Source organism: Anguilla anguilla, chromosome 5 (assembly GCF_013347855.1).
Source record: "Anguilla anguilla isolate fAngAng1 chromosome 5, fAngAng1.pri, whole genome shotgun sequence".
NCBI lineage: Eukaryota > Metazoa > Chordata > Actinopteri > Anguilliformes > Anguillidae > Anguilla > Anguilla anguilla.
The window spans coordinates 12,753,287-12,763,622 of NC_049205.1; the positions used below are offsets into that span (position 1 = coordinate 12,753,287).

At 42.6% G+C, this 10,336-nt stretch overlaps 1 protein-coding gene across 2 annotated transcripts in view; it reads right to left on the bottom strand.

The window, feature by feature from the left end:
• fbxo41 (F-box protein 41) overlaps positions 1 to 8,834 on the bottom strand; it is a 60,790-nt gene extending 51,956 nt beyond the window's left edge. Inside the window, exon 1 of one of the 2 annotated variants that reach the window (XM_035419144.1) lies at positions 8,677 to 8,834. The gene's annotated coding sequence lies outside the window, so the exon portion shown is untranslated. Of the gene's footprint in view, positions 1 to 5,080; positions 5,150 to 8,676 lie in introns of those variants that run through there. The other variant, XM_035419146.1, reaches the window with a different exon arrangement.
• Positions 8,835 to 10,336: the final 1,502 nt, after the last annotated feature.

Below are 10,336 nucleotides of genomic sequence, written 5' to 3' on the forward strand. Positions count from 1 at the left end.
GGAGAGCTGATTGAGCAGAAATTTCTCCAAGAATAACTGTTGCCATTCCTGGGTTTGTCAGCCATCTTGTGAAAGAAATGCAATAACCCTGACTTCAGCAGTGAAGATTACAACACGCCAACCTCCCAAAAACAATCAGAAGTGCTTCCAACAAAACAACACAACTCCCCCCCCCCCCCCCCCCACCCCCTTTCATTTTACCTCCGGTCTGAAGGTTGCCAAACAGACGGGACAGGGCCCAGACTCCACCCAACAGAGGGCAAGGTCTGGCAACCATGCTGCCCAGTGTTTCCCTCCCAATTGATTCACACAACATCGCCGTGTAAACAAAGGCGCTCCCAGGCTAGCAGGACGGTTGGCTGGAGACTAGCGCCTCACCGCAGAGAGTATGTATCATCTGCGCGGCGGAACAGGACGTTAGCGCATTCTTTCCGTGTTAGCCTGGTATTTCCCCCCAGCCTTACTCACTGCTGGCTGCTGCGGCCAAACCCAGCACAGTTAGCGTCGCGGCGCCTCCCTGCTCGATCAGGTGACTCGGCGTGACTGTCTCGTTCGCGCCACCGCCGTGCGTCAGGACCCGGGCGGGAGAGACTCGCACGACGGGCCCTCGCGGCCGAGGCTGCGAGACGTTCTGACACAGGCGCCTATCGATCCCAGGGCTTCATTGAATCAATTAACCACCGGCTACCCATGATGCACTGCGCACAGCGCGCTTTGGGAAATGGTTATGAAACACTCGTCACTGACGTCTCCACCCACCTCTCTTCCCTGCCCCTCCCCCACCTCCTCTTGCTTGCCTCCGTACATTTCACAGGATACTGCATCCTCCAAGGGCCTGATTTAGCACAATTTAGCATGGTATGTAATCACCGTATTACTGGGATATTTGTTAATGCTAACCATTCATACTGTCATTCATTACTGTTAATATCGCTTTCCAGAGACAGAAGTAATCCAGGAAATCATTTTAGGACCATTTACACATTCAGCCTGATCAATACGATGCAGGCTAATGGCTGCAAAACTGGATTGCGCCAAAATGATGCAGTAGAAAAATGTTTCTCCTCCACCATTGCTGGGAGCGACATTTGCTTCAGTGCATTATTTTTCCTATAAGGGTATGAACAAATTAACGTTCACAACATATTGGTTAATCTATAATACTCTCCGAACTGTTTTTTTTTCCCCACAGATGAACAATTGTTGGCGTTCTTTACAAGGCGATACCCGAAGAACGCTTCCCTCCTGTGATGACGGGCATACCGTAGCACAGTGCAGCGCAGGGAGTCCCCAGGCAGAGGGGATTGCGAGCGGAGCTGTGTTTGGCTGCGTCGCCGCCCGCCTCACTCCCAGCACATCTCCCCGAGCGCTCGAAGGCCGTCACGACTCTCCCGCTACGGCTGGCTGATCCCCCTGCCACGCAGAGCCTTCCATAGGCTGCTCTCGCTGGCATCAGCCTGATTTACGCCCCCTATCCAAACCGCCACGCCTTCGGGAGGAAATGAACAAACGAATGTACAAACGAATTAACAAAAACCAAAAGATAAAACAAAAAACAAAAGAAGGAATGAAGGAAGGAAGGATTCAATGACTGCGTTCACATGCACACTAATAATTTGATGCGTAAACGCCTATAAACTGATCGTCGTCATTGAAACGTGGTCAAAACCGAAGTAAACGTAACGGATTAAGACACCCAGATTTTTGCGAACAGCAACAGGCCGAGCAATGTGAAAAGCACACACTAAATATTATCCCTCACACACACACACACCAAAGGGATTCCAAATGTTACCCCCATGGAAGGGAAAATATTCATGTATTCACAGAGCTGCCAGTCGCCATGCGTTTGCTCTACTGAGGAATTCAGTGGGCAGCTATTTTGCAACTCAGCGGAGAACACTTCACTGTGCTTTTCTATCATTCAAAGCCTGTGAACATTACTCCTTCTGCCAAAATCCCTTTAATTGATCTTTAATTTAAAAACTACAAATTTCCATTTTCTGGCACTGAGGTGCATGTAATATATTTATGGTGTTTGTACTTTGACGTGAAACTCTGAAACACCAGAACCAAAATGATCCCAAATCCTAAACGACACAACTATACATAAATATAGGGCAGTATTCCCTGTTTTCTATGAACTCTGTTATGCCTATTCAACAGTGATGTTTATTAATAAGGAGACCTATGTCAGCCTTCAGTTTTTTCACTGTGGCTCCCAGGGGAAGAACTGATTAAATAATCTAAATTATTCAAACTGTTTACGGTAGCACTTCTGCCATTTGAGTCCAAGCATATGATATAGTGTTAAGCAACGTGGCAAACTCCCCATGTCCCCATACTGTTACAATTCACAATTCTTCCATCTGTCCAGTAGGGTGACAGAGAAGTGCTCTCAGCGATGCCCGGGACTGTTGAAATGAGCGGGGGAAGGCAAATGGCACATGTTCTCGGCCAGTGGGTAGCTAACAGGGAGGAAGAAGGAAAGAGAAAGCTAATGTTGATCAGGCTAGGCCTTGTTCTTGAACCCAAGACTCTCCAGTCTACACTAGGCTACACCATGCAGTCAAGATTTTTACAATTAACAGAAGTGAAGCAGGGAGATTATGCCATTCCCAGCAAATGGGAATGAACTGCAACCAGGAAACATGCAGCATATGTATATGCAAATGGAATTTGAATATTGTGGCATGGTGGTGCAGTGGGTAGCACTGTCACACACTGTTGTCACCTCAGTTTGAATACTGGCCTAGGTCTTTCTGTTTGGAGATTGCCAAAGACATGAGGGTAGGCTAATTGGCACCTCAAAATTTCGCCTAGGTATGACTGTGCGAGTGAATGGCGTGTGTGCCCTGCGATAGACTAGCAGCCTATCCAGGGTGTATTCCTGCCTCTCACCCGATGCACGCTGGGATAGGCTCCAGCACCCCCTGCAACCCTGCCCAGGATAAACTGGTATAGATAATGGATGGATGGATGGATGGATGGATGTATTAGTCCTATATCATAAATGTTACCAGCTACTTTATAAGCTAGCTTGGTAGCTTGAAGCAGTACTCAACGAGACAAAGAAAATGAGCAAATGAATGACTAGTAGAAGAAAATAGAATAATACAAATATTCAGTAAATAACAGTAATTTGCATATATACAAATATGGAATTTTCAATTGTCACCGAAAATTGACACTTGTGAACAGAGGCCACCTTTCCAGTGCATTTAGCTAGCGAGCCATATATTTTGAGTGTATTTCAGGGAGACATGATAGCACCACATAATTATTACTCCCTTACATGCAAATTACTGTACCAGATCATTTCTTCAAGCATTTATTGCAATTGTGCGTTGTATCACTCAGTCATTTGCTCATTCTACAAAGGCACCGTGCCTCAAGTGCACAAGTAAAACCTAACCGACAGCCCAACTGTTTGTATTGATCTTGCTCACAGGCGCACTGAAATTTGTGGTCTGTCCCTTGCTCTCCCTGAAGGAATTTAACAGTTTAAAGGATCACTTGCTTGTAATAGTTACTGTTCTCAGATATCGTGACTCTGTACAGTGATGGACCAACTTGATTCAACCTAGAGACATGCACAAAAGGAAACATACATTTAAAGGTTCATCCACAAGACAAATGTCAGACCTTGCAGTTCCAGGGTCTTCAGGATAAAAATAAATATATAAAATCATATATCAGGACACTTGCTATTTATTTCATTGCTTGTCAAATACGGATTACAACCTGACATACTTAACTGGATTAGCAGTAGAATCGCCTCTGACTTAACTTGTAAAAGGGTTACGACTAATGCACTCGAGGGGCATAGTTTCTTATCCCTGTGCAAGACAAATTTTAACAAGAAACACTTAAACAGCCAAAATCATTATCTATGGAAATGCATGTGCAAAATGCATGTGCAAAATATCTCAAGCTAACATACAAAGTTTCCATTCTTTAATTAAATGATCACGTGAGAAAAAAAATCCTCTCACAGACACGCAAGCATATGCAATAAATTCAGTTACATTTCACACTAGACATATAAAGTCACCATTAATAACATAAAAACTGCTAAAATGCCCCCTAAATGACTTTTATAGGACACAAGGACACCGGACGATGAGTACCCAAACACAGTCTGAATGAAGGCATAGAAGATACTGAAATATGAAATGCCCACTCTGAATTTGGTCAGTCTAAACAGAATGCCTGAGTTCTATTGTCTAATTATTAAACTGAGGTCATAGGTGAACAGTCTGTAGGAACTGTTAAATGCAACAACTCAACAACAAAACAGCAAATAGCCACCAACTAATTTATGAAAGGTTTTACTAAAATTACTATTTTAAATTTAGCACACACTTGATTCACTTCCCTAACTAGGATGCTTCCAATGTACCTGCAATATCTAGCCCATTCAGGAAAGTGCCTCCAAATATGCATCTTATATGATTTCAGTTAATGGCTGATAGATTTTAAATATCACACAATGACCGGCAAGCAAATGATAGCTTGTTCCATGTGAACTGTGTTTGTGTCACAGACATTTCTCACAAACAGTTGCTCATCCTTGGCTTCCCCACACTGAAGAACAAGGCAAACGGATTCTTGGAATTTTACACAGAGGAAGCTCTGAACATAGCGCATATTTTACATTACTATGTAGCTACATGTAGGTGCTGGAAAAGCACTGCCCTGATATTGCTAATTGTTTTCATGGCTGTACGGACATAGCCTAATTACCTGTTAAGTCTTGTGTGTTATCTCAGGGTTAGTTCCCATGTTAATGCTAATGCATAGGTCAGTACCTAAAGGAGGCATGGTTTATGCAAACTGAAATATTCCTTTGGTCCGATTTCTCCACTCTTACTTTCCATGTGGAGGTAAAACTGCTGACATTCCTATTACTTAGCACTGGCAAAGTGTTGTGAGAAACAAACTGTAGTATTTATATTTTTGTCTGCTACCAATTTAGCATTAAATACAAAAACGTATTTGCCGTGCTATCTTTATTGGAGTACATCTGCTGCAGACTTAATTACACAGCGCTGATGAAGTATTTGTAAAGCATATTCACCTGAACAGGGGCATAAACAGAACTGAAGGGTATAGACCGGGGGTGTCCAACCTTATCCGAAAAGGGCTGGTGTGGGTGCAGGTGATTGTTTCAGCCCAGCATTACAACACCTGATTCAACTAATTGACTAACCATGGTCTTCAATCAAGACCTTGATAAGTAGAATCAGGTGTCCTAGTGCTCGGCAAGAACAAAAACCTGCATCCACCCTGGCCCTTTTCGGATAAGATTGGACACCCCTGGTGTAGACCCTTGGTTACTAAAATCACGATCCTCGAGGTCCAGAAACTGCTTTCCCCCTCCCTTTACCTGGACAGTGTGGCCAATCAGTAGCACAAATTGTTCAGTTAATTGCCTGGGGGAAAAGAAAACCAGGGCCAGATTTGGATTCAAGTTCCAGCTTTGAATAGCCATGGTGTAGACCAAAGATCGATGTTTTCAGACTGCTTTTTGCCTCTCCTCCTATCTCTCATCTTCTACCCATCTTTGTGTTCATTCAGGCAATGGCATTTTTAGGGTTTTAGGATATGGCATTTTCTACGGCTTTACATTTTTATCTCCCTAGACCTTGTACACATGTAATATGCACATAGCCAGGTATAATACTCACTTTAAAGCAAGCACAGTGCATGCACATCCTCAAAAATACAGGCGTAAGGTAAACAGAAAAAAAGCAATAAGGAGAAAGTGTGCACTCACACTGCTGTCGCTGCAAAACCTTTGTAAATGTTGGGTGATGAATGGAAACCATTTGTGCCAAAATGCCCACAATACACCAGTTGAAGTGGACAAGGAGGGATTTCTTTAGAAGGGGAGGCTCATATGGCCAAACAGAAAGCCAGATTGGGAATTTGGCTAGAACACAGGAAAATGCCCCGACTTATTGTAAAACTGTATGTGCCACCATTTCAGTGCTTCAGGACCTACATTTAAGATGTTTCCTACAGCTCAATAGCACTGTCACATGGTTGGACCACTGCATGATCCAGAGAAACCAACCTCTACTAATTGACAAAACCACTTACAGTAACATCTCCATTTTCCAAACAAGCAGGCATTGTCTAAACTTAAAAGTGGAATGTCATGTGGTATAGCCACTGGCCCAAGTATTATTAAATAGGAATAAAGGTATTCTAGTACTTTCGGTTGTAGTTTTAATTGAAACAGTTCAGACAAAATGTGTAAATCAGTAAATTATTTAAAAGTGGTGTCTCCGTGTAAGGGCCCCTCGGTTCAAGATTGAATTCCCATCTTTTCTAGTGCCAGCTGTGGCCAGTAACCCTGCGGGGCAACGCATAATTGGCAGGGTTAGTGAGCGTTCCCTCGGCCGGGTGCCACGTCTCGGTGCTCTCTAGCACCCCCTGCAGGCTGACCAGGGGCCACACAGTCTGCCAGCTAAAGCTGCATATGAATTGGCTTCCCCCAACTCACGTCTTTGCGAGCTTTGGGAGCTTAGCTTGTGGGCTCCAGCGTCAAAAAAAGCAGCTGGCAACACTGCGCACTTTGGAGGATGCCTGCTCTTCTGCACTCTAATGCATTGGATGAGGAGATCTGCAGTATGAGCACTGTATACAGATGGACAATTTTAAGTTGGAGAGAATGTGGGGGGTGGGGTACGGGGGGAGCATAAAAAGTGGAGCTTCTGTGAATTTATTACTATTCAGAATATGAATATTGTCAAAAAAAAAATGTTACTTCCTTATTCTCACACAATCAAATTTGCCTCTTGTCCTAATATTTAGTCCTACTAGACAACTGTGCCCCCTTATAAGCATGCCAGTTTAAAAACCAATGAAACCAAGAAACCATGAAAATGTGAAAATGTAGTAAATCACCCTACTTTATGCTAGCTGCTGTAAAGCATTTGTTTACAGCTGCTTTAAGAAATCGTAATGTTCATACCGTCGAAGGCCTTATGAAGTTAGACTACAGTTGTTCGAGACTATTACTGAAAGATATGTTTTAAAGGCTCCAGCTGGTCAGCAACTGCATCTTTTGAAAACCACAATCCAGAACAAGGGCTTCTGGGGCATGTCAAGTACATGACCATAGCAACAGGTGACACTTTGTTGGCTTCAAATGACAGTGTACTGAAAAGGGTTTTGCATTGGTTAACCACAGTGGGGCAGAATGAATTGTCCTTCCAGTGTTTCACTTAAGTCTTTTATTTTATTTATCTTTGACAAACCGCACAATGTGACCTTTAATGGCATTTTCCAGACAAAAATCCGCTGGGAAAAGAACATCAGTTGTTATGCATTCCACAGCGATTCGTGGAGAGGCACAGATGAAAGAAAGTCAAATGTTACGTGAAGAATTTATTTTATCTTGTTCAGAAAATTACATAGAATTATGCGATTTTGCTATTTATTCAGTCCCATTACAACCAAGTCCTACACTTAGAATTACGCAATGTTCAGGGTTACGCGTCTCGCAAAAATATCCCGAAGTGCAAAAACATGACAGTATTAAATACAAAACGGCACCCACAGAAAATATGGCGATCCAAACTAATTATCAAATCGTTCCTAGTATGTCTAACATAACAACGATGGCATTTATGAAACAAATGAATAAATGTATTGGCAAAGCTATATTCTCCCCTTCCACTGATGATTGTAGTCATCTCACCATCATATTCACCGTCACCATAGTCTGTCTAGATTGAGGTAGGCTACTAAAATGGTTTCATTCACAAATCACGACAGACTGTCAAGAGTCGGATAACCATGTTTCTGTATTCGATTTAAGAAAATAGCAACGTGTAACAACGTAGCAACGCGATTCAAACATTCGAATGGAAATTATTTCCTTGTGCAAGACCCCATGGAAAATGTCATGGTTAAGCACACAGGAAAAATCAGCGTCCGTGTCCCTCTTATAAATAAACCGCTTGATCTTACGCTCCAGTCCCGGCTAACGCATTGTGATATGGATAAATACTAGCTAGGTTGGCATCGGGCACGGAGCCAAATGGACATGAGTGAAGTCGCATATCCAATCGAGCATTGACAGCGCCAGCCAAATAAGGCCGGGTGACACTGTTTATTAACCGAAGTGAGCCTCAAGGGTCTACCTGTTAAGACCTCATATTGACAGTTGATCGATTAAGTGACACTTTCACTTACATTCCGACCACCCGAATAGATTTAATTTCTAATCAGTTGGCGTCGTATGCATTGTTCTGGATTTTAGTGTAAGGACAAGAGGAATACATCAATTCCCATCGCAATCGCGGTTACATACTATGTAGTTTTCATACACATAATCAGCCTCCAGTAATAATATAGAAACGACTTCTGTCGAACGGAAAAATGTAACACTCATTTGCACCGATTCCGAGGGTAAAGCGCCGGCTATGAGGATCGCCAATGAAAATAAAAAGTGCACCCATTAGCACTGCTTTCACCATTTTCCTTGGTGCGCGCTGGCTACACTGAAATCTATCGGTGCTGGTGCATCTGGCTTGAATTTCTTTTATTTAGCTATAGTATTGAGTAGGTTCAAAATTAGACGCACGTTATGTAGATACATAAAGGGTTCTTCCACAACCGCCCTCCAAAACATGCACAATGCATAAAAAGAGCGTATCTCACCTCGCAAATTTCTCCCCATTTTCCTCCCGAGCCAGGCAACTGCTCCAGCGTTGACGTCACGCGTTCCACTCTGCAGCAGAATACAGTACAGCACGCGCCGAATCCGGGCTGGTAGAGGGGTGTGCTGCTTCTGCGTGATTTCTGCCTTGCAAAACTGCAACATGAAAGGCATCCCCTTGTTAACCGATTCGACGCCTGTGTGATTTTCGTCGTTCTTCCAGCATATTTATTCACGCTGCGGTATGTCAAAAGAACAGCCGTGCCATAGCTCTAAAATTTTCATCCACCACAGTTAAATAAATAGTCACCACTGGGGTCAATGTAAACATTCTATCTGATGTGCATCATATTGGCTATTTGCTAGTATATAATTGTAATGGACTTTGTGTAATTATATGTAAGTTTTGTGTTAACATCTCAAGCATTGTGTTAGATGCTTTCAGTTTTTACAACAAGTTTTCTTCAAGCTCCCTATATAAAATTGGTTAGTCATAGTCAATCACAGTGCAAGTGTTCAAACCAAAAATGGTTGGTTCTAGAACCTATAAAGTAGAATGAGTCTTATAGGCGGTATAGAGAGGTGTAACAACAGCACTAGATCACTGTGTGTGTGTGTGTGTGTGTGTGTGTGAGTGTGCAAGAGAAAGGTAGAGTAAGAGAGAGGGGAGGAGAGAGAGAAAGAGATTTGTCCTAAGAGATGGTATGTTCTGATGCAGGAGAACAGAGAGAGAGGGATTTGTGGGGACCAGGTGTTTGACCTGTGAAGTGATCAAACAAAGTGACCTGCTTAGGAACCTTGTGCAGATGAATCATAGAACTGTTGGTCTTCTTCCGCACAGTGTCATACATTATAAACAAACTGTGCTTCTGGGGAAGGATTTGTGGGTGGGAGTGATGGCAAGGTGAGATTATGTGAACCCCAAAATGGGTGGAATCACAATAAGCTGTCATTTACTGACGCTACCAGTCAGAATGTTTGGCTTTCCACAGTGAAACACATTTGCTTGTTAAAATCAGTAAGCTGCTGACAGCATGTGGTAGCTCTGTCATTTTGTGTGGTTTCACAAAGCACAAATCTCCTATCACAAGGCTTAGCCAAGATCTGAGCATCTACCGAAAACCTTTTTTATTAGCCAGACTTTAGTGGCTCAAGAGATGATAGAACTTCTGTTGGGCAAGTAAGAATGGTTTAACTGATAACTGATATAGCAATGCTGAAGTATTTATTTTTTGCTACCATATACTCTCTTGGACAATGCCAGACCTATTTCAGCATTATTAAATATGAAGCACAATTTAGAAATGTTTAGCGTTTCTCAGGCAGCATCATTCCATTGACACAGCTGACTTTGAGAGCATTGTTTTATAATTTTAGTATAAAATTGCAATGTCAATGAGTGTTCTAAAAACCCATGTTTTTCACAGTCCTGAAGCTGAGTTTAGTTGCACTTGTTTAGGGGAAGAGAAGCACTTGAGTCAGATCCCATTATGTTCTGGGATATTCCAGGATATTTAATGATATGTAAGGAATCAGAAATTAAATGAAAACAAATTGGAATTTATGACAGCAGTGCATGTCACCTCAGAGAGTGGATATTGTCTCTACTCTGTCCTTCTAACAGGTTCATTCATGGCAAAGATTGTCTTGAAATGACCTCAG